General features: G+C 43.2%; 1 protein-coding gene and 1 long non-coding RNA gene across 7 annotated transcripts in view; one reads left to right on the top strand and one right to left on the bottom strand.

Moving 5' to 3' along the window:
- The window catches only part of LOC127673362 (zinc finger protein 431-like), a 273,064-nt gene that overhangs the window by 59,483 nt on the left and 188,286 nt on the right, over positions 1 to 25,295 (bottom strand). The gene's annotated exons all lie outside the window — the stretch shown is intronic.
- On the top strand, positions 13,237 to 15,187 carry LOC127673368 (uncharacterized). The gene is made up of 2 exons (XR_007975143.1): positions 13,237 to 13,426; positions 14,028 to 15,187. It is a non-coding gene; the product is annotated as an uncharacterized LOC127673368 (long non-coding RNA).

The raw sequence follows: 25,295 nt of genomic DNA on the forward strand, positions 1-25,295 counted from the left end.
TTACAGACACCTTATCTAGAACTCTCCTCAAGGCTTTCAAATGCCTAGGTGCTGTCCGCTGACTTCTGCCCTGTTCCCTGAGGCATGAACACTCTCCCTTACCCTAGTCCCCACATGACGTCACAAGATCAGGCTTCACTTTGCCTCGGCAGACCGAAGCTTTAGCATCCTTGTCTCTGCTCTGTCCCTGGTGGAAGGATAGCCAATCCCATGTCTCAAGCCCTGTTTTCCCTTAAAGTTTATCAATATGCCAGGTGTGGGATGAAAGAATCAATGTCAAAATAACAGTTCCACTTAGTTTGAATTAATCCAAACTTAAATCAAAATCAACAAGTGTATTTGTATCTATCTGCATATTGTAAATATTGCTAAGGGAAGAACAATAGTAGAGGATCCAACTAGTTCACGGATGTGAGAGATCAGTTGGTAAGATAGGTAAGTCAGTGACCCATGGTTTAGATAAAAGAGAACCTTAGCAAACACCTCGGGCATTATTCGATTAAAAATCACAATTTGTGATATAATGGAAAAAGCATTAAACCTTGTAAAGAAAATGGGGAAAGGGACTGGGGGGGGGTATATCAGTTGGTAAAGTGATTGCTGCATCTCTAGTACCCAGATAAAAAGTCAGAAATGGTTGGATTTTGTAATCTTAGTGCTGGGGAAGCAGAGTCTAATAGCTGATCCTGACCCTTGGGCCCCAAATCCCTGAGAGTCTATCTCAGAACCGAAGCTGGGCTGGAATGAAGGCTCAGCACTTAAGAGGACTGGCTGCTCTCCCAGAGAATCAGATCTGGAATTAGTTCTTAGCATCCCACAAGACAGCAAACAATCGCTTATAATCCAAGGTCCCCTTCTGTCCTCTGCAGGAAGTTCATGAACAAGATACACACACATGCAAACAAAACATTTACACATGGAAGGAAGGAGGGAGGGAGGCAGGCACTAGAGGGACAGTTGGGTTTTTTTGTTTTGGTTTGGTTTGGTTTTTGGTTTGTTTTTTTTTTGGTTTTGTTTTTTTGTTTGTTTGTTTTTGTTGTTGTTTTTTGTTTTTTGTTTTTTGTTTTTTTACAGAACAGTTACAGATAATACTTTCAGAATTGAGGGAATTCAAAGTCACCTTTAGTATACCCTAAATAAATACTGTTGCAGGCAAGATCCACTAATTAAAGCATAAAATTACTGGACAAAATTTTAAGTAGGAATGGGATTCAACATAGCCTCAAGGTCATGTAAATAAATAAATAAATAAATTTTAAATAAAATAAATTTATATTATACCATGTAAATAAGAGAATGTCTTTGAAAGGAGTGCATTTGTGAATGCTTTGCTAGGTGATTAACCTATGAAAATAATTGTGAACAGATATTAAGTACTCCCTGTGTGGTAGGCACTAAGTTAGAAGTCATCCTGTTCTCCAGAGGAACACCAGAGCCTCTGGGCCAGGTCTCACTCCAGCAGAGCCTCTGGTTATTAATTTCATCGATTATATATTAAATTCATAAGAATGACAGCTCCTCTGTCCTGTGACTCATGTCTTCAGGAACCACCTGGGTTCCTGAATTAGGTCTCAGGAAGATACCATCTTCAGTGACAACTACCCATCGCAAGCACTCAGAGTGCTGAGTATTCACAGTAGTCTGCTGTCATGAGAGACCTGCTGCCAAATGATGATGAGAAATCTGCATTCAAAAAGTCGGGAAAAGTACCACCAAAGGCGTACAGAATCTTCCTCCAGTTGACTCAACCTCAGCTTGCCATGCTAATCTTTGCCATGTAGTGCCATTCTAAGCAAAAGAAGATGAGAATTTTACATTCTTAGCATGCACTGTTCTGTTTATGTTCATGTTGTGAGATGTTAGCTTTCAGAGCAAATGTGTTTTTGACTTGCATAATTTGTATCTCAGGGCTCACACATGCACATGTATCTTCCTTCTAATGAAAACAGCAGAACTGCTGCACAAACTTGATTCAACTTTTTCTATTTCGCTCAATGTGATATAGCCACTCTACAGACTCTCACTGGTGAATTAGGGAGATGGGAAGGTAAAGCTTGAAGTTGTTTCCTATCATTTTTTTTTTTCAGCTGGGTAGGGGTAAGGCAGCAAAGCAACAAAAGGAAGAAAGGTGCTTAGAGGCAAGAGGTTGCCTGTCATGTTACAGTGTTCCTGTCTTCTCAGCAAAGCACAGTGTAGCTTCCAGGGCTGTATGACCCTGGCTTGGTTGTAGACATAATTGTTCCTGCTTTGAGTCTTGCTTTCTGCCTGCCTGTTAGATATGTGCACCGCCTGCATGCAGTGCCCTCAAAGGCCAGAAGAGGGCATCAAATCCCCAGGAGCTCAAGTTAGTGGTGAACTTCCATGTGGCTGCTGGGAATTGAACTATCCATCCCTAACCAAGAAGCAAGTTCCAATAGATAGCCACTGGCAAGTGAAGAATTAGCTTTCTCCAAGGGAGTCCTCCTGGAAATACAAACCACTCTCCAGAGCAGACTGCATGCTTAGCAGGAGACCGCCAACACAAAGGGAACCAAAGAGCACCTTTGGAGGTCCTTTGTCTCATACCATTAAGCCAGGGCATGTTTTTGTTTGTTTATTAGTGTTTGGTTTTTGTTTTGTTTTGTTTTTTAACCTTACAAGTACTTTGCATAAATATTACTATATTATGCTAAATAATATAATAATTATATAATAATATATATAATATATTGTTATATTTCTGGTTTTGCGTTTTTGTGGGATTCCTGTGTGAACATATGCGTCTCTAAGTCATATGTGGTTCTTGTACTTTTTCTTTGGGTCCCTGTAAGTGACTTTGTCCTATTCCTATTTGCTTTTGCCTTATCTTATTGTATTTTTTTATCAAATTTTTTTAATAAAATTTCTTAAGTGCCTGTTTGTTTTCTAATGACAGAAAGAATGTGGAGCTGGTTGGGAGTGGATATAAAGAGGAACTGTGAGGAGAAGGAGGGAAAGGAGAAAGAGGAGGAGGAGGAAGAAGAGAAAGGGAAACTGTAATTATAATATATTGTATGAAAATATATTTTTCATTAAAAAAAGAGAAAAGGAAAAAAAGCAGCTTTTGCTAAAACATCAGCCAGTGGCAAAGGGGAAACTTAGACTTCTCCTTGCCGAGTTCTAGAACATGAACCAAAGCTCACAGGTGAAGAAGAGATGAGAGCCTCTGTCATATGACAGTCCCTCCAGTCAGCTACACAAACAGCTTCTATAAGAGAGGAAAGGATCTTCCAGAGTGAAGCCAGCCTTACTTACTTACTGACATATTGAACTCCCTCTTCGTACCTAGGTAAAGTGAGAGCTTCTTCTTTCATGCTAGGATGAGATATTTAGTCCAGAGGCACTACCCCCTTTTATTACAATGAGTTAAAGTTTTGACATGATTATTACACAAATGTCTTTTTTAGTTTCTCACTAAATTGTATCTTTGTAAGGCAAGGGCAATGTAGCATACTTACAATCCTATACCCTTAATTTCCCCTCTGTGTCAGGCTTAGATTTTATTTTTTTCAGGGGCATCTTTATGAGTCTATGTACCAGAAAGATGAATTTAAAGGTGTATATCCAAAGAAGTTTTACCAAGGACCCAGATCTAACAAAGATAAGTAAGGTATTTTCATCCTCAGAGAAATGCTACGGCCAACTAGGATCAGGGAAGGCACTTATATATGCCCCAGTCTACATGACTTAAAGCGAATGTAGCTGTAGCTGATGCTGGCACTGCAGTCTTCCTATAGCATTAGAAAAGCCCTTTTCCATCATAGGCTAGGAGACAGAGGGAAGGAATCTGATTTGGCTTCTCTCTACATGAACATCTTCAGGAAAAAAAAGAGCATACCTTTGTTCTGTAGAATTAAACTTTATTTTCTTGGGCATTGAGGATTTTTTTTCAGAGATGACTAGCATGTTGTTCATAGGACAAACACACAGATTTTAGAAGGATATTAACAAAAACATTTTTATGCACTGGTCTTTACTAACACTTGAGTTTTTCTGATAGATATGGAGCTATGGAAAATATGCTAGGCAAGGATAGTCCTATGCTATGATCTTATAGCATGAATAAGGAGACAACTTATGCAGGTCAGCAAGGATGAGGACCTCAGGGGCACTCTGGGAGCAGATAGCTTTTTGGATGCTCAGAGCAGTGGAGACTGCTCTTAGAGAAATGTGAGCTAGGCAGAGAGAAGAGGGAGAATGAGAGACAACTTGGGCATTTGTGGACGTATGTAGGTGAGACCAGACATGCTGTGAAAGAGAAAAATGGTGATCAGAATGGAGCAGAATAATCAGAGTCTGAGCCTGCAGAGCTCTGCTAGGCAGCTGCATTGGGTCTAATGCCATGGGCTTCACACCCTCTTGCCAGGGCAGGTGAGACACAAGTCCAGATGACACAGGGTCACATATGTGAGGAAGCAGCTTTCTGCAGGGAGTGTCCCCTCTGGGCACTCTCCTTCTAACTTCAGTTGGGGTAATATTATATACTGTGTGAAAGTGGGTCTCTGTCCTTCCTCACCTGGCTAAGGCATTCTCTGATTGGCTTTAATAAAGAGGTGGCAGCCTTGATCAGGGCAGGAGAGAAAGGCAGGACATCCAGGCAGAGATAGAAACTCTGGGAATGAATCAGTTTGGTGGGATTCAACAGCAAGGCACAGAGGAGGTTGGGCATATGGTGATGGAATTAAAGCTTACAGGCCACATGGCAAAGATAGATTAATGTAAATGGGTTATTGAGTTCAATGAGGTAGTTGGGAACAAGCTTAAGTTGTAAGGGCCAAGCATTCAAAAATAAATGTAACTCTCTCTCTGTCATTATTTGGAAAGTGGGTAGTCTAGACAGTTCAGTGATAAATGTCCTCTATTTTCTTTTCTACCTGTGTGACACTGCAGAAATTGACAGCTGTTGCTTTAGTTTTGTATCTTCATAAGCTTTAGGCAAGGCAGTTGACATCATCTGTTTATTGAACTGGGGACTCGGAAGACAAAGGGAATATGCAGGCCCCTCCCTTCTCGGGGAATGCTGTGGCCTACATGACCTCGTACTTAGACATAGAAGAAGAGGGAAGTTCTTCAGATCAAAACTTTCTCAAAGTCTACAGATGTCTACTTTATAGGATTCTTTGTGGAATCTTCCAGTGGGTGGGATGTCAATGGAGACTTAGCCTAGCCTCTTCATTAAGTCTAAGCTTCTAAGACTGGCTTAATATTGCTGCTTTCCAGTATGTGTTATAAAGATGGGCTGAAAGCTTTCTGAGTAGAATACATTCAAGGCAGAATTTAGTCTGCCCATCACCTTGCTGCAGGATGTCTCAGTGCCTTTAACACATGCAGGGTATTATAAGTCTCTAAGAAGGAACAGTAGATGTTGTTATCCACAAACCTCATTAATCTAAACTCACTTTTGTGCATTATACTCTGGTGTCCTTAAAAAGTATCTACTTACAACTCACAGAGGCCTAGGAGCTCTGTGGCAGGATGACCCAAGAGATACACTGGAATCTGGATTTACAAACCTAGGACCAGACCTTCTAACTCCAGGGCTAAGGGGCCATCACAAAACACCCTTTGTACCAGTTCTATGTCTGTCCTTGTGGGCCCTCTCTATCTCGTACTTGTGATACCTCAGATATCCATTCATCACTCTCTGCATGCAAAGCAAACACAGACATGGAGTGCAGCATTTCCTCAGTGCAGGGTGTTTGAATAGGCCATAACCACCACCCTGCCCTCTGTGCTTCCAATGAGAAATAATGAGACATTCACAATTTGTTTGCAGGCCACAGTAATTGCACACAGTGGAAAGCCAGCCATTTCAGGCAGACTTGGGCCTCAAATGAATAGTCTGGCTGCCGCATTGTGAGTCTCTAACGGCAGAAAGTGGCCCTTTTATCCCGTGGATAAAAATGATGAATCAAGGCTACTCTCCAGTTTCTCTTGACAAGTCTAGCATCAAAGTAGCTGCCTACCAAAGCTGAAGCCCCATGGGAGGGCTGAAGTGGTGAGATAAAGGAATGTCTTTTCAAGAGTCTGGACCTAAGCTTTCCAAAGAATGAAAGATCCAGGAAGTGGGAAGAATTGCTGAGAGGAATAACTCTCAGCAGGGCTGTTGAGAGAGGGCACCTGGTGTTAAGGTCAGCACACTAGGCAGTTTCAGAATCCCTTCTCAAGCCATGTGTATAGCTTACAAAACTCACAGTCAATACATTTAGCGTCATTGACTGAACCCTTCATTGAATGCAACCCCTGTCTGGGGAAACTGAGACTCAGAGGGACAATGGAACTTACCCAAGGATATATGCTGTGTGGATAGTGTGCTGTGGTTTGAATAAGAGTGGCTCCCATAGGTTTATATATCTGAATGCATTAGTCACCAGAAGTAGCACTACTTGAGAAGGATTAGGGGCTGTGGCCTTGTTGGAGTAGGTGTGGTCTTAGAAGATGTGGGTTACTGGGGGTAGACTTTGAGGTTTCAAAAAACCCATGTTAGACCTCTCTATTTCTCTCTGTCTCTGTCTCTCTCTGTCTCTGTCTCTCCATCCCTCCATTTCTCTCTACCTCCCTCCTTTTTTCCTTCCTCCCTTCTGTCTTCTGTCCTTCCCTACTCCCCTCTCACTTATGGATCAGGACACATCTCTCAGCTATTGCTACAGTGCAATGTTTGTTAACATGATGATAATGGACTAAACCTCTGAAACTGTAATGCTTTCTTTTATAAGAGTTACCTGGTCACGGTGTCTCCTCATAGCAGCAGAACAGCAACAAAACATGTATTAATAAGTTTTGTCTACAGAATGGTATTTGTTTGGACACAGTGTGGCAATCTGTATCTGAAATCTAAAAGCAAAGATCACAAGGACCATTCAAATCAGGTGACTGTTGCAGTGACTATAGACAAAGTCGTGCAGGAATGTGGCACTAGCCTGATGGTGGTGACATAGCTAGGTTAGTAGAAAGTACAGCCTGGGAGAGAGAGCTATGGAGTAGAGGGTCTGCCATCTGCAGGTGGGGAGGGAGGCACTGCATCCTTACTATCCTACAGTCTGTATTTCTAGACGTCAGGGTGCTTGAGAACCCTTGAGATTAGGGAGGCAAGGAGAGGGTTGTGAACAGATCTGGGGGGGGGCAAGAAGGAAGAGTGAGTTGGGACAAAGAAAGTGAAAAAACACCCAATCAAGATGCGCCTGAGGTAACAGAAGAATCAGAGCATCAAGAAGGTTCTGGTGTTCTACCCTCTGTGCTGCAGAAGAGCATCTTGACCATCACAGAGTGCAGAAAACTTTGCTATCTATATTTAATGTGGAGAAGCATGTCGAGGAATTTTAATTCAGAGCATGGCTGTTCTGGCAAGAGAGCACATCCAAAGACCTTCTAGGTCTGTGTGATCCAGCTGGAATACAGACGTGCCTTTAGTCCCAGGGGACAGATGCAAGCAGAACTTGGAGTTCAAGGCCAGCCTGGTATAGAGCAAGTTTCAGGTAAAGTAGAGTGCTACAGTCCAAACTCAGCCTTGGGATAAGCAGGATTCTTTTGGTCCAGGAAGTCACGGGTTCGGCGAAAATGACACACAGACACCGAGGTGGTTTTTGGATCTGAGTGTATTTTTCATTTTATGGCATGAGCCTTTAAGCATGAGGGGTTGACATTTGCTTATCAAAAGATGTATCCAGTAAAGCAGGCCCAAGGAACAATTAGCATAACCATTAGGCACAAGGAAGTATAAAATCAACCAGGTAAAATGTTTACCCATGTAACAAATTTAGAAGCTCGAACACAGAAAACAACAATTTCTTAATATAAACTTTTAAAGATATTTTAAAGGACATTTTCTCAACTCCCTGAGTCTAAATGAGTCTTCATGAGTATTAAGTATGAACTGCATCCTGATTCACACCTGGATAAGCTAAGAATGCTATTTTGGTCAAAGACTCCCTAGGTGGGGTCTGCAAAACAAAAGCAGTTCCTCCCAAGCTGCCATTGAGGCAGCTCTGAGCTCTGCACCAACTCAAATGTAAAGTCTTTCTAGTTTGCCCAACACCCACCTGTTCGGCAAGGGCATTGCATACGATTCTTCAGATGTAAATATCTTCTAGTCTGGGCCTTTTGTTTCAAATCCACCTGTCCTGCAAGGATGACTAAAAAACAAAAGGAACCTGTAATTTTAGGGTTCCTGGAAAATTCTACAGCCTGCTATTAATTCTTTTTATACCATAGTGTTGTAGCCATAATTTATTTATACCCTGTTGGGAGGTAAATGTAATTGTGTAAATGACTGGAGCAAAGCATTGCAGATTTTCTGGCTAGTGACTTACTATGAGATAGATTCTTTTACATCTTAATTTGCTTGGTTTTTCTTAGTCCCAGCTACTCAGAAGGAGGAGAGTTTAGAAGTAAAGTAAATTGCCAAGTGAGATTTTCGGCTTCTGAGTAGGGTGTTCTGGAGAGCCCCAGGAGACATTTCTCACCTCAGTCTATAAAATTTTGTTTTACAGATTTCACTGGGGCCACTGCAGCAGTAGAGCTTAGATCCAGGCATGGTGGTATGTCTTTAATCCCAGTACTCTGAAGACAGAGGCGAGATCTCTGAAATCTAGTCAATTCTTAGAAAGTTCTGTTGAGTCCATAAGTTGAGAATCAATGCAGTGGTGTTGAGTTTATGGCAGTTAAGCTCATAGAACTCAGAGGCAGTTTTACCAGGAATGTTTTACAAAGACAGGTTGTAGAAAGAACAAGCCTTGTAAAGACAGGAAAAGACAGGAATAGCCAGAGAATAGGAAGGAGCCAGAAGATTTTATCAGATTGCTAGAATTGGTTTGAGATCAAGCAGAACAATTCAGTCAGAAGCTGAGAATAGCCAGCTTAAATTAGTCAGCTAGGAGAGGAGTTTGAATCAGAACAGCTGAGCTGAACTAGCCAGGCAGAATTCAGACAGAGTTAGAAAGGGTGAACTTATTCAGCAGTAAGTCTCAGAGGCTGAAAACATTCTTGGCCTAGATAAGATTGAAAAGAGGCTACAATCTCACAGGATTAGGTCTAGGTTAGTAGAAAGAGGTAGTAATCCTCCGAGACAAAAATTACATCTAGCATGTAAAACTTATGTTTACAGAAACAATGGTCCATTTTCTGCTATGTCTCCTTTGTCAAGAGAGGCCATATCAATTTACTCCCAGTTCTGAAGTCCATATCCATGTGACCTTTTAGACCACCAAGAAAGTAGAACCCTGAGTTCACTCTGTTGATCAGTCAATGGGATGACCATTAACACCCAGCCCTGCCTTGCTCTGAGTTTATGAATAATGTGTTCTAATTTTACCAGAGCTCTGACTTTCTTCAGGTCTTGACAGCTCTGTCTTCTCCCACCACCCATTGTCATCAACCTTCATAAGCCTGGCTTTAATCATACTCAGGGACCAAGGGTGTGGTTGTGCTTGGGCATAGAACTATAGAAAAATGTTCTCACTCTTCCTTCCTCTGAGAATGAGGAGTCTGCCATATTTTCAACTATTGTGAGCCTCCTCTCAAGTTTCTTAGAAAGACCACAGAGTCACCTGCTTTTCTCCTCTGGAAATTTTCTACCATTTTCTTTCTCCTCTTCACATGTTCACTTGGAGGTGGGGCATATAGCATAGACATTTAATCTCAGAACTCAGGGGGCAGAGGCAAGAGGATCTCTCTGGTTTGGAGACAAATCTAGTATACATAGTGAAGTTCAAGACAGCCAGAATTACTACATAGAGAGATCCTGTCTTAAGTAAAACAATTTTTTCTCTTGGTCTGCCTCTCTATAACTCACCTGCTCCAATCCTCAACATTCTGTGAGTTATTTTAAATTAGAGTTGGATTTCTCCTGCTTCTCTACCCATCAGGCAGGGACATTTAGTCCTTACAAAGGACTTATGTGAGGAGTATGTTATCCTATTTTTTATTGTTTGACATATACCCAAGATAATCATCTTATACAGAAAAAATAGTTAGTTGGCTCATTCTTTAGAAGGTCTCAGACCATGCCTTGTGTCCATGCAACATACTGCAGTACAAATGCTTATTAAAGAAAGCTGCTCACCTCATTGTTGTTAGGAATCAAAGAGGGCAGGGGTCGAAGGGGCCTAAATTCCTCTGGGATGGGACCTCCAGTGACCTGACCTGAAACCTGTCACTAAGCCCCACATCCCCAAGTTTCCACTACTTCTCAATAAAGCTATACATTAGGGGTGAAGTTGTTGAGACATGCCTCAGAGGGCTATTTCAAATATACAGCAGGGAGATCAAGGTAGAGATTGCATTGCTCTCCGGGGACCTGCACATCTTTTCATTGCCAGTAGTCTGATGTCAGCTGAAGGTCAACTGGGAAAGGACTTCACCTCTTACAGAATCGGCTTTTGAACTGGACCCTCTTGCACACTGTCTCAGATGATTTTCTATTGCTGTGATAAAACACAACTTATAAAAGAAAGCCTTTAATCTGTGACTTACAGTTTCAGAAAGTTAGAGTTTATGATAGCAAAGCAAAGTAACAGCTAAGAGCTTACATCTTGATCTAAAAGTAGGAAGCTAAAAGAGACACTTTGAAACTTCAACGCTCACCTCTAGTGACACACCTATAAGTCCACACTTCCTATCATTCCCAAATAGTTCTTCCAAATGAGGAAGAAATATTCAAATGAACGAGTCTATGGGCATCATTCTCACTCATATCACCACACAGCCACATCTTCCCTCCTAAACACTCTGGCTGGTAGAGCAGATCTTTCAATTTAACTTTTCTGCAACCTGGAATCCAAATGACTTTGTGTCCAGTTGAGCTAGAAGGTATCTCTTTGATCCTTTCCTCAGGTCTGGTAACTATCCCTGTAGATTTCTAGTATCTTCTCCTTCCTTCCCTGGAATTACAATCTCTTCCATTCTCCAGTCTTTACCACATAAAATTCTATTTTACACACACACACACACACACACACACACATTACAGGTTGTTCACCTATTCATCTATCGCTAGCCCCCTCTCCAGCTTGGCTTGTAGGTGTAGTGTACAGCCATGCCCTTGGGGGCTGACTTTGGTGCCTGCTAATTGAAGCACTTCCTCTGGACTTGCTCAGGCAGACTGGAACTGAGCAATGAGTCTCTAAATCTGGAAACACTATGATCACAAAACTAGGAGTGGAATAGGCTTGAGGACCTTTTAGCAACCAGACTGAGAAAGTTTGTAGGAGAAGATTTAATTTTGTGGGTCCAAAATAACTGAACAGTGGTTTCCCACCACAGAAATAGAAAAGGAACTCTCATTACAAAGCATCTGACTTCCAGATGAGCCAGGTCAGTATCCCAGAGTGCCAGTAAAAGAATGCTTTCTTTTCTGGGGTCCTTTTGTCATTTTGGTAGAGTTAGATGTTTGCTTTTCTTTGATGTATTTCCTCACAACATGTCTCACAGGCTCAGGAAGGTCTTAGGAATCCTCAGAGGGGCCTGCCCTTCATATCCATAGCAACTATATCTGCCTTCAGTGGCCTCCCTGAAGGCAATCTATTGACAGCTCCTTCAAGGCCTGTAAGCTGATTTTTAGAAGGTTGGTGACCTGCCAGCTCTCTTCTCTCTCTAAGCTACCACCAGCAGTTCTCACATCCTGCCAGGTTATCAGCACTATTGTACTCCTGTTTACCAGATGTGTGGAGCACGACAGACTTGAGCTACTCTAGCTATTTCCCTGTAGTTGCTGTAATCAATTCAGCAATCCCTTAACAGAATCCTGATGTAGGGCGTTATCAAGTGCCAATAAGTAGTATTTGGTGAGGCCTTGTTGTGGGAAGCAAGTGCCTCGCAACCCGAATCCAGACACGCCTAGGGTTCAAACCATAATGATGGGTTACATTAAACTTATCATTGATAGAGGGAAGTCATGGTGAAGACCAAGGTGACAGAAATGTGTGGCTACAGGTCTTTTTATTTCAGCAGCCTAGAACAAAGGAAAAGGAGAAGAAGAAGGAGAAGAAAGAGAAAGAAGAGGGAGAGAGAGAGAGACAGAGAGAGAGAGAGAGAGAGAGAGAGAGAGAGAGAGAGAGAGAGAGAGAGAGAAAGTGAGAGAGAGAAAGTGAGAGAGAGAAAGTGAGAGAGTGGAAGACACACACATACACACAGAGGCAGAGGATGACAGACAGACAGACAGACAGACAGACAGACAGACAGACAAAGAATTATCTGTCTGGAGTCAGGGAAGCTTTAAACCCCAACTCCTGTCCCCTAACACTATTTACTGTAGCTCAGCTCACCTTTTGAAAGTTCCATAGCCTCGAAAAATTGTGCCATCGGGAGCCAGTAAGGTCTTTCCCGACTCAGGCATAATAGCATGTCTGCACTTCAAAGGAACCAACAGGCATATTTAAATTTCTGTCAGAAAAAAAAGGAATTTTCAGAAGGACTGCACAGTTCAATCCCTTATTGCATGGACTCCACCCTAGAGATGCTGATTTGACTCCTCTGAGATCTGCATCAGGACCAGGGTCTCTGCACTCCAATGGTTTCTGATGCAAAGGCTGAACGGGGCCTGGTGCTTCAGGCAGAGCTGCCATGAAATGGCATAGAATCTTGGTAAAGTCACTGGACTTCTCTAAACCCCCAGATTCCCCGTTGTCACAGTTGTTTTAACTGTGCTTTAACACAGCTAAAAGAATGGCCCGAGGTGAGCAAGGACTTTGGGAGCTGTCAGAGAGGCTCCAGGAAAGAAGGCAGAGGGCCTTTGACCTCAGGTGCACTGTCCCCTGGGTTGTTCTTAGACATGATTTCATGCCTCCTGTGTTAAAAATCTACATTCAATTATTAAGTCATGTTTATTACTGTTAGATGTCAGACCATAGCTATAGAACCCAATCTGGTCAGTTTACCTGGGTCTGGATATGATCTTCTGCCTTGCATTCATGCTTTCTCAATATATATAATCTATACCACATGCCAGGCAATTGGGTTAAAACTGGTCTGTCCTGAGATAGTTTTACTATCTCTGTTACTATCTCTGTTGCTGTCTCTGTTACTACCTGCTCTGTTACTATTTAGTATGTGATTAGTGGCATTTATCTACATGTTTTGCTGATTGTGTTTTTCTGAACTCAAACAACATTCCTTGAATTATTGCTTTCTTTGTTACAGTTGTGTATAAAAGTACCCTAAAACTGAAGTAAGATTGTCTACAGCATCAGACTAATGTTCACCCTATGCTTTCAGGTCCTCAGATCTCAGGTCCAGCAGACAAGATCTGCATAGGTTGGCTGAAAAGTTGACACCGTATCCATAAATGTATGACCGTAACATGGACCTCAGATTTGCCATGAGGATTGTGTGGGGCAGAACATGTGAGGAGCCTCAGTGCTTATCAAAAGAAATGTGTGTGTAGAGAGTGAGACTTCCTCTGACACCTCAACAGGTTGGTAGCAGGACCTATGAACATCACTAGTCTTTCGGAGAGCCTCCAGTATATTCCAGTCCAGTTTTATTTATCTTGCTCACCATAAATTAGCCATATAAGAAGAACACTGGAAGGAGCCCAACTTTGGTTAAGAGCTTGTCACAGTTTGACTGAGGCCTGAGCTTCCCTACCACAATAATAATTTTCTGTGGGAGTATTGCATTGTCTTTAATATTATGAAAACCCCTGAGAGTCAGGGATACATGCTGTGTTCAGTATCATGTCACCAGCATCTGACATAAGTTAGACAATCGATGTCTGTGGCAAGTAAATATCTTTAAGAATGAACAAAAAGCATTATTCATTTATTTAAAGATTTCAATATAACATTCATTCAAAACTTTGAATTTCTATTGGGAGTATTGATTGATCATTCATAGACTGAGATAGCATCCTGCTCTCTAGTTCAGGTGAGCCCTGACTTTACGACTGTGTTCTCTTGTCTTCTGATGCTCGTAATATAGATATGAGCTGCCATAGTGTAAGTATTCAAATATGCAATTAATCTAGCTTCATTTTACCTTTCTTTCCTCTGGCCCCTCGTGTCTTTTGCTCATAGTGAGACTGTGAGTCTGAGGAGACTATGTCTGGAGACAAGCTCCTGTCAGTTCTGAGACTCAAGCAGTCCTCGCGGGCATGAGGGAAATATTTGGAAACACTGTTGCTCCCCAGGGAATTCTACACTGAACTGGGCTGATGCTGCCCACTTGCCTCTGCACTCTGATGAGGTGCTTCCACCAACATCCGTTCACCAACCTGAGAATAAATGGCACTCCCCTGTGGAATATGTACCCAAAACGCTCAGCGGCAGATACGCACGAACATGAAAGCACCTCCATTCCAAGGAGGACAGGGTGGGGCTGGAGCAAAGCAGAAGAGCTGGGGACAATGCCAGGGCCTGTTCAGTTTTTCACAGCGGTGGTAAGAGAAGCTTCAAAGTTAAAAGTTAAGGCAAAATAGTGATTTGCAGAGATCTGTGAGCCCTAAATGTCTTCCTGTCACCTCTGACACTCACAGAATTAATTTCTGTCCCTTGGAGAAACTGTTAGCTGTGAGTGACCTACTTTCTAACATGAAAGGTTTCACTGAGGGGTCTCCCGTCACTAGAGGCTTGAAGACAAGTTATTCCTAACTCTTGAACAGCTCTACTGTGGGAGAGGACATAGCTGCTGCAACAGAAAGATCTCTCCCAGCATCATGACACAGAATGTTCAGGAATGATGAAGCGCTCTGTATCTCTTGTCAGTTGATAGCCTTGAGTGTAAGTGTGCAACTGAGTATTTGAAGCACATTTCTTAGCCTGACTGGGGAGCTGAATTTTGAATATTAAATTACAATTAATTCAGACTCATCGTATGTGGCTAGTGGCTCCAGATACATATGAATATGTTTCAACTCACACCATTAAAGAGAAAAGGAAAGGAAAAATTGCTGTGTAGGTATTTAATGTAATCTTTCTAAAAACACACCCAAAGAAAAACAGTACATTTTCAAGTGTGGGTATAAATGCTTTTGCATGCATCAAAAATGGGCTGAGATTAGACCCAGTAGACCAATAGAGTAATTACTTCTGTGGAAGAGAAGGGAAGGAAACATCTCTAGGGAGGCCTTTTTGCTTTATTGGCTTTCTTTGAATTTTTCAATGGAGCTGTATACTTGTATCATTTGCATAATGCACTGCAATAAAAAGAAGCAAAATTAAACGTTTTCTTAGCTAAATCATCTGGAGTCATTTTTTTCTTCTGGTTTAATTATTGGGGTAAGACTACTTGATCCTAGTGTTCTGAGAAGAGGCAGACACACTGTGAGATGCTTTTTCCAAAGGGCCCAGAGCTCCTTTGGGACAGTTGAGGAACACATCAAAAAGCATGCCTGCATTTGGAGGCATCAGGCAGTGTGGCAAAGGCTGCTCTCCACCCCTATCCATCTCCACAACCTCATATAAGTATTTTAATTCTGGAAACCACAACAGTTGGCTTCAAATGGGCCTGGTGGTGTTATGGCTGCCTCTGTGGAGTTGTTATGTACCAGGGCTGAAAGGATCTGAGCTTCAAGCAAACAGCCCAGGTATCTGCAGCAACAGGGCATCTCAAGTTGGTTAAGGAAGATCCATTGGCCCTTCAGTAGTTGTGTGAAGAGAATTTGGAAGAGCTGCTGGTTTGGCATCACATAGAGAAGAATAGAGCATCCAAACAACTGACTCCTCATCTGCCTTCCCCTGATTTCTCAGGAAAACCATACCCTTCATGGTTTTGAATTAATAATGCTTTCTCTCTCAGTGACTGGAACGCTTCTGCCACACTGTCTTCCAAATGTCTGCGTGACATCCTAATTTTAATATGCCCATTCCTGTGTCTCTAGATCAGCTGGCCCAGCACCACCATTCCCCCACCCACTGAGGTACCCAGGAGCTCCTTCTGTCAGGCTACTTTTTCTCCTGTGATATTTATACATGATGTCAGGTAAAGAGGAAAGTCATTAGAGGTTTGGAGGTTGAAGACATTTTTGAGGAGCTGTAAGGGGTACTTTATTCATCAGCACACAGGCTACTAAGCAGTCATATGCCAGCAGGGATATGCTAGCACACAGAGGTATAGATACACATGTACACAAGCACACAGGCTATAGACCACAAATACATACAGACATGCACACATAGGCAAACTGATGAAGGAAAGGGCCCAGGACCCTTACCTCAAGGCCATATTAAGACAGAGTCACAAAATGTTATTCTACCAGAAATACTTACAGAGCAGATTATGTAATTATTCACTTTGGGGGGATCTGTAGGCATCCAATTTGGGACATTTGGTGGTAAATCATAGACCCTTGGGTGTTCAGTGTCAGCCATGTTTTAGCTGCTGCAGACCAGACATCTACATCAGTTCCATGTTGTCTAAACACACTCTGGTCTTTATGCTGTTCAGTCTCCTACACCGAATATCTCTCTCACCCTTGTGTCCTGTTGTCTCTACATTTATGAAATGCACCATGGTGGTCTATTCCTTCTCTACCTCATTTTTCCATGTTGCCTGTGTTCCTTCATTCTTTCTGAACACCACACTGGACTGCTCCCCAGCTCTTTCTCCTTCCTTACAATGGAAGTTCCAAGGAACACCAGGGAGAAATTAGCTGTTGCCAAGCTCTGATCCAATGGCTTTGTGTCTGAATCCTTCTCAAGATTCTTGTAACCACAGAAGTACACCTAATCACACCCTGAGGCCCTTCCCCAGACTCCCTTCTTCATTCACCCTGTTCATCAGGACCTAACTAGGCTTAGGCATTCCCTGATTTCCCTACAGTTTTAGTTCCAGATCTCACTTCCTTCCACCATGGAACTCACTGTGGTCTCTTCAAACCTTGTTTCCTGAAAGGTGAATGTGTTGTCCTTTCTGGTTTCCTAGTTTTGGTATAGTAACTGATATTTCTCCTACCAGCATCCTTCTGCCATGCCTTACCTACTTTTGTTCTCTATATGGCACTGCGATATCTCAACTTATTGATTCTTTCTGTTCACCTCCCATGTTCTCCACTAGAATAAAGGTGGATATGTGGAATACCAGTGGATACAGGAATAAGACTGAATAAGACTATCATCTAGCTATGCTGTAGTTCCTGGAGCAGGACTAGCCTGCCCCACAGCACCATAGGTATTCTGGGTATTTGTTGGATGAGTGATACTCTATTATCAGCATCTGGTTTAACACAACTGTGTGCCTGCTGATTCTACAATGTTTCTACAATGGTAAATTACACAGGACATGTAGTTTACAATTTCATACATTTCCAGGCATACAGTTCAGTGATGTCAAGTGCATTTACATTATTTGCCCCAGGAACTTTTCATTATTGGGAACCCTAACTCTGTCCTATTAAATGCCAGTACCTGACTCATTCCCTCCCCCCCCCCACCCCCCGCCCCAGCCCCTGGTAACCATGATTCTCATTTCTGGAAATGTATCTCAATCAAGCCCCTCTAACTAGAACATAAAGTATTTCTCTCTGTACACCTGGCTTATTTTACTTAACATATCACTTTCCAGGTCCATCTGTGTAACAGGTACCACCTTCCTCCTCTTTCAAGGTTGAATATTGGTCCATGTCATGGTTCTTTCACGTATCCATCCATGGACTCTGGGATTGTTGTGTTCATCCAATCTTGTGAGAGAATTTTGTTATCAGGAAAGTTTGCAAAACTGTGAGATAAGGAGAAAGAATGTCTGCCTTTGGATCCTGTGTGGTTGATAGCTCTGGTTATCTAAGTGGCCAGCATAGCAGGCTACTCCCTGAAGTCCTGAGTAGAGCCTTAAAGCAGAATTGGGCAGCCTGGAGGTGGTCTTGCATGGACAGTGTTAACTATTAGCTTTCCCTAGCTACTGCCGGAAAGAGCTGTCTCAAAAGGAAGGGAAACATTTGCTCCTGTGCTTTGGTTTGGGGCTAAGCATCCATAGTGGTGCTGAAAAACTATCCTGGAAACGGCTGTCTTCTCTTCTCCGTCCCAAGCAGGGGCTCTCTCCTCTCCTCTCCACTTCTCTTCAAAGCTCCTTGTTTCATCAAATCCAAGCTTGGAAGAACAAACAAGTTTTATTCTATTTTATTCTAAAATTGAGGCCCCAAGAAGCAAAGCAAGGACTGGTTGTAGTTGGTATTTCCTGGGTAGCAATAGGCAAGATGGCACTTGCAGGTGTGACCAGAAGATGCTTAGGGAAGGTTCACTAATGGAGATAGGGAGCTACATCAGAGATTTGATGAAGGAGGAGGAAGCAGATGACAGTGCTGGAGGAACAGCTGAGACAGAGTGGATTTTCTAGAGAGGAGGTTGATTTCGGGCAGTGGCTGGAAATTATGTATCTGAACTTTCTATTCAGACTAGTTTTCACATCTTTTAACATCTCACCTAGACCATGCTTCACAAAGCTAGGTCTGTGGCCTTACCTGGCACTGAATTGTTACTGTTATATCGAGAGGCATGGTGCTAGCTCCTTTGGCTACATGTCTGTAGACATGGTTCATCAGAGCTATCTACAGGGAGCCCTGTGTCTTAGACTGCATTGCTACAGAACCGTCCACAATTCCTTGAAGGAAGGAGAGTGGTTCTGCAGCTTATGTCTTGGAGCAGACTCAGCATGGAACCGCAAGACCCACCTGTACTTAAAAATGCAAGCAGTAAAGCATTCGGAATGTAAATAATGAATATAGAAAATAAAAAAAATGCAAGCACTAAGGGGTGGGGATGTAACTCAGTGGTAGAGTGCTTGCCAAGTATTTCCCAAACTCTGGGTTCAAGAACTGCATAAACCAAGGATGGCGATGCCTATCTGTAGTACCAGGACTCATCCTACCACATGACAGTGAAAGCCAGAGATTCAAAAGCTCAAGGTCATCCTCAACTCTATGTTGTGATATATGAGACTTATACTAACAACAACAACAACAACACAACTGGAAAATACACAAATTGGCCCCAGTAGTAAGGACATGTGTTATATCAGATAATTGCCAATCAGAGAGAGCTTAGCAAGACCACAGTTCAAAGATAGCCTCAATGGCAGGGATCCCTATAACTAAGAGGTAAGATACATCCCAGGGGTCAGGATGAGTTTGCATCCAGCTGAGTCCCAGGTGCACTGTGGCTCTATTTCTCGGATTAGTAGTAACTGTGATCCGGCTTGCCTTAATCAGGCTTTCTATTCCTGCACACACATCATGACCAAGAAGCAAGTTGGGGAGCAAATGTTCAGCTTACACTTCCACATTGATGTTCATCACAGCAAGTGAGGACTGGAACTCAAGCAGGTCAGGAAGCAGGAGCTGAGGCAGAGGCTATGGAGGGATGTGACTTTCTAGCTTGCCTCCCTGGCTTGCTCAGCCTGCTTTTTTATAGAATGCAAGACTACCAGTTGAGGGATGGCACCACCCACATTGGGCCCTCCCACCCTTGATCACTAATTAAGAAAATGCCCCACAGCTGGTATTTCCTTAAGGGAGGCTCCTTTCTCTGTGATAACTCCAGCTTGTGTCAAGTTGGCACACAAATCCAGCCAGTACAGGGATTTTGACAAAGAAGCTGACATGCTATTCAATGGGAATGAAAGCAGAGAGCTAAGAGTCAGGGAAGCCCCAAGAAAGCTTCCTTACCAGTGGCAGAGCCCCTTTCTGCCACTAGAGGTCACAAAGCAGTAAGACTAGGAATAAGACTCCTCTGTTGACAGGGAGTTCTGTGGAACAAAGGCTGTGTCTGTGTTGATAAATTGCAAAAACAGATTAACACGTTAATCAGCTTCTTAAATCCGCTGATGATGTCACAGACATGCTATCCAAAGAGTTGAAGTTCCATTCTAATTTTTTAGCAGCTATGACATCTATGTGCTTAAGTGGCCCTGACTCCAAACACTCTTTGCTGGATGTAAAAGCCCCTCTGCTCCCCACACTCTACTGCCATAGTCTGACACTCAAGGGGGCTGCAGGCATTTGTTCTGAACTTTTGAAGTAAGAAGATGACAAGGGGGTGAACTGTATGGTGGATGATTCTAGATGGACATATGGCAAAGTATCAGACACACTTGATTCCCATAAACAAGTCATGAGTGGAGAGTTCCCACGCTCAAGGTCTAAGGTCAGGACTATGTAAGGAGCAGAGGGCAGGGAGGGAGAGAAACCACACAAGTGAGGGTGAGGGCCAGGGTTATGGGCATTTAGTCTACTGGACAATAGTTCTTTGTAGAGATGTTGGCATACTAATGACTAAGATCTCTGCCATGGGGACAAAGATGAGAGCCCACAAAGAAGAAACTATTCCAATAGGAAAGGACCTAGAATATAGAATAGAAAAGCCTGAGGGCAGTGCAAAGTAAAACTCTTTCAGGTAAGAAAGCTAAGGCCTCCTGGAAGTCATGGGGTATTCAGAGGCTGGACTAGGATGAGAGTGATTTTCTGGTGTAAGACCTAGAGTCTGGTCCCTGTTGAAACGAGGAGTGAGGATGCTGTTAAGCATGGTGAATTATTGGGAACAGGGATGAGGATGCTGTAATTTTGGTGAGTTTTTGGAACCAGGAGTAAGGATGCTGTAAGTAGGGTGAGCATTAAAGTCAAGCACAAGACTGATGGATACTTTCCAGCTGCCCCCAAACCTTTCTGGTTATCCAAGTCTCCTTCTGCCTTGACTAAGCCTTCCTTTTCCTCTCAACAGATCACAACAGACCTCTTCCTGCCTTGGCCTACCTTTTTTTAAATGACATTTGAAGCCAGGTTTAACACTAAGCAGTGCCCAAGTGCAAACAGAGATAAGGGCAGGAGGCTTTCTTCCCTCAGAGACCCACAACTGCCTGTTGCTTCCTGTGGGGGAGGAGCTGAATGTTTACAACTCCTTCAAGGATCATGCTTCTGGAAGCCCACTGTACGGCACTGTCTATGGGCCATCTCCCTCTCTGATCAGGTATGGGCAGTTCAGGGGGCCCCTTTGCTGTGCCTGAGCCCATTCTCATATTCAGATGGTGCCCTACGAAGACTGCATTGGGGGCCAAAGATACAAGTTCTCACAAGGTGGGATTTAAATATAATCACCATGATAATGTACAGGGAATTCCTTTAGCAGATTTTGAGATTTATCTGTTGATGGGGGATATCTAAAATCTAGTCAGGAAAATTAAGCTTTGAGAAAGCTTGTTCATATTTGAGGAGAGCTGTTTTGTCTGTTGGTGATAAACTACCAAAGTATGTATAAATACTCCACACAAGCATCCTCATGGGCAGCATAAAGGGGCCCATGGCGACTCCTGGGAAGCTCAGAGGTGATCAGGTTTAACGCACATCCCCCAGAAAACCCAAATTTTATTTCCAGGATGAGCTAGCTGGAAGATGGAGCAAAGCCGAAGATGTCAGGCCAATGCCAGGCAGGATCGTATACCTGAAAACCTCCCACTATAACTGAACAAAAGAATATGGATGTGCTTTTTTGTTATCCAAGTGTTTCCTTCTGTTACTGCAGTTGGCATTCTGTTAAGTATCCATTTGAAAGCTCTCTATGTAGTGACTAGAGTATTTTCAAACACTGTGATTTGCCTGGAGATGGAAAGAGGAGAGAACCTGGTAGAGCAGTCCCATGGGCTCTCTGTCAGGGTTTGCGTTTTCCTCTCCTAGCTTGTATTCCTTTTCCAGTAACAAAACTGTTCATCCTTCAGTTTACCCCAGAGAATAAAAGAGAATTTTCAATGTAATGTCTATCTTAGCAAGGTGAAGAGGAAAATAAAAACCTTGAGCCACTTGGGACTCATTTCCCATGCATTGCCGAATCTGTTCAGTCTCCTTTGGTTGGCTCCCAGCCTTTCAGTCATTCCCGAAGGCTTCATTTTTATTTCCTACCAGTGGTAACTTTATCCACATGTATCAAACATTGCACTCTTCCATCAGGAACATCCATTCCTTTTGCACACACACACACACACACACACACACACACACACACACACACACACACTCACACACACTCACACACACACACACACACACACACACACACACACACACACATGCATGCTCGAATGCCCTATGCACACATGCATACATGCATCAGTCCCCTGAGAAAGATCAGCAGACCTCCCCTCAGCCAAGCAGCAGGCCCCCTCCAAGTGTGAGGACAGGGTTAAACCTGTCTGCTGATTTCTCAGCTCATTTTTACTTAGGGGAAAAAGTCAGGCTCCAGCCCCAGAAATCTCCCTCCCCCTCTTTTCCACCTCTTTCTTACCCTTGGGTATAGTGGAGCCTGGAAGCCCAAGCCTGCCTCCTTGTGATTGGAGCATCACACAGACAAAAATGCTGAAGCTGATTGCTGCAGCTCAGTTGGATCCACCAAGGAGGTAGTGCCTCTAAGAGGGAATGGGGTCATGAGAAATCTGTCCTCCTGAATGGGCAATGCCAGTATCTCTGGGTCTAATAAGTGGAATTCTAATAAGTAGAATATTAATTAATAAAAAGTGAAACTGAGTTTGGCTACTTCACTTCTCTCTCTGCCTCCCACCTCACCTCCCTTCAGTATTATAATACATCATGGAATGACCAAGCACAGAGACTATCTTTAGATAAAGCCTCACTCTACCCCCACACCAGACTCCCCACTTCCTGAACAATGAGAAGTAATTGCTTTATTTTATTAATTACTACGCTGGTAGAAGTCTGTTTCAGTAATACCAAGCAGACTAAAACACTGTTGTAATCTCAGCAAAAGGTCTGCTCTTCGCTGGAGTAGGAGGGTAGAGGGTGATGGTCTTGGGAAGCACAGAGACACTGCCATGTCTCATTGAATGAGTCCGAGGAGTCATGATGGACAGGCAAAGGACTTGCTATTATAGCTCATGCTTGGCTTAAGAGTTCCCCTGAGCACTCCCATTTCCACTCACCAAGGACACCACAGGGGTTCATGGAGTGCCAGGCAGGCCAGTGTTTCCCCAAGGGCTGACTGAAACACAGATGCTGGGCTCAGCCGGAGTGTGCCACTCAGTAAGCCCAAGGCATGGCCTCACCCCCTCTATGACATTGCTGCTTGAAGTTCAGGAACTCTACTTGGAGGGTGGAGGGGGTGAGCAGATGGTGACATGGTGACGAGAGCAGGCAAGCCAAAGTTCTCCTGAGGCCATGCTGGCTTGTTCAATGGCAGAGACTCACTGGAGTCTCTCTTCCACTTAGCAAACTTCCTGCCTAATTCATCTATGACACAGAGTCTATGTCAAGACCTGTCAGGGGCTCGAGATTCACTATGCTTGAAAACTAACTAGTGTTCCCTTACTTTCAGTTTCTAAGGTTTCAAGTCCCACAGGGCATTGCAAGGGAACCAGCTGACCTGCACCCCATTAGTGGGTCATTTTATAAGAAATGTTCCACAATCAGGGAAGTCTTTTCTGATGATAGTGAGATCGTTTGAGCTTTGCCCTGAGAGGCAACTTTTTATTTCACTGAGAGTAACACAACAAAATTCAAATTATAACAAAAAACCTCTTTCATTTCAGGGGATAAATTATCTCCATACACGAAAGCTATTTTCCATATAAGCTGTATTTAAGAATTCCTCTGCTGTCCTGTCAAGATGGCACCCACTTACAAAGTTACACATGTTTAAAAAATATTAGCATCTTGGAAGCTGGCACCATTACCTCAAATGGCTTATCCACCCCCTAGTACGGATATAAGAAGGCACCACATGTGTAGACTCTTCAAAAAAAGAAAAAACCAACAAACTTGTCACCTTGCAGTTCTAGAGGCTAGATATATGACATCAAAGTGTTGATGAATCATGCTTCTGTCAGAGTGGGTAAGGGTTCCTTCCTTTCTTTATCTGATGACTAATAGTTCCAGTTCTCTGGCATTTAGAGGCATTGCTCCAGTCTGTTTCCATCTTCATATTGTATTCACCCAGGTGCCTGCACCTTCCCATGGCTGTGTGTTGATGGCACCAGCCAGGTTGATTCAGGGGTCACCTGCTACAGTATGAGTTCATTTTGTCAAACAAACAAACAATCAAACAAACAAAACAGCAACAAGATCTCCATGAAATGATTCTCTTTCCAAACAAGGATGCATTCTGAGGTGCTGGGGGTTCGAAGGTCAACTCATTTTCAACTGAGATACAACATAATACCTGACAAAGAGCAATTATAGTTGCTAATCAATAGGTCTTCAAATGAGAAGATTGTGAGGAATTACCTTGCTTGCCATCACAAGGCCCTTAAAAGTAGAAGAGGAAAAGAAAAGTAGAAGAGGAAAGCTGGGAGCAGGTCAGAGTGAGACAGTGCCAGGATACCACCCAACACAGCTGGTTTTGAAGAGGAGAAAGGGCCATAAGCTAAAGGACATGGGCAGCCCCCAGGAAACACAGACAACAGAGTCTTCTCTCTCTTCTGAAAGGGACACACTTTTCCCAGCACCTTGGCTTTAGCCCCATGAAATCTCTGTGGGACTTCTAACCCACCCATACACAGGCACATGTGTGTTGTCTTAAGCCACTGTGTCTATTACTGTTCTCAAAGTTGTGGCAAAATACCAGGCAGCAGTGGCTTCAGCAGGCAAGGTTTGTTATTCCAGCTCATGGTTTCAAGTTTCAAGTGACATCAGGCCCTAATGGTGGGAGAGCCTGGTGGTAAGAGCAGGGTCTGTCCCCACAGCGGGGGCTTGCAGTACAACCTGTTCCCTCCCTGGCAGGACAGAGGCGAGTGCTCGCACTAATACTAGAATCTTATCAACACAAGGCTCCTCCTCAGTGACTCTCTCCTGATGGCTAGGCTACAGATAGGAAGGCCCCACAACCTTCCAAAACAGTGCCACCAGCTGGTGACCAAATATTCAAACACCCGAGCCTGTCTCCTTGAAACCATAATCACTACTTGATGGTTATTTGTCCCAGCAGCCCTGGTAATACTAACAGAACCACAGGACTCAGTCTAGTTCAGGGAACACCATTTCATTGACACATTGCCCTTTTATTTCCCTCAATACATAGATTAGTGTATTTCACACAGGGATCCTTTGCTGGCCCTAAGTCCCTGAGTCCATGATTCATTCTGTTTGTAACTGTTTCTGAATTTCAGTAAAAGAATAAATAACTCAGGAGGCCAATTTCTCTTCATTGTCTTTGTCCTATCTCCAAGTGACTGAGCAAGACACCCACACTGTATTAGGTGTGCTTTGTGTTCATTTCTATTTCTCTCTCTCACTCTCTCTGTCTGTCTCTCTGTGTCTCTTTTTCTTTCTCTGTGTTTCTATCTCTCTGTGTCTCTATTTCTCTCTCTCTCTCTCTCTCTCTCTCTCTCTGTGTGTGTGTGTGTGTGTGTGTGTGTGT

This window comes from Apodemus sylvaticus, chromosome 22 (assembly GCF_947179515.1).
Source record: "Apodemus sylvaticus chromosome 22, mApoSyl1.1, whole genome shotgun sequence".
In the NCBI taxonomy this organism is placed as follows: Eukaryota; Metazoa; Chordata; class Mammalia; order Rodentia; family Muridae; genus Apodemus; species Apodemus sylvaticus.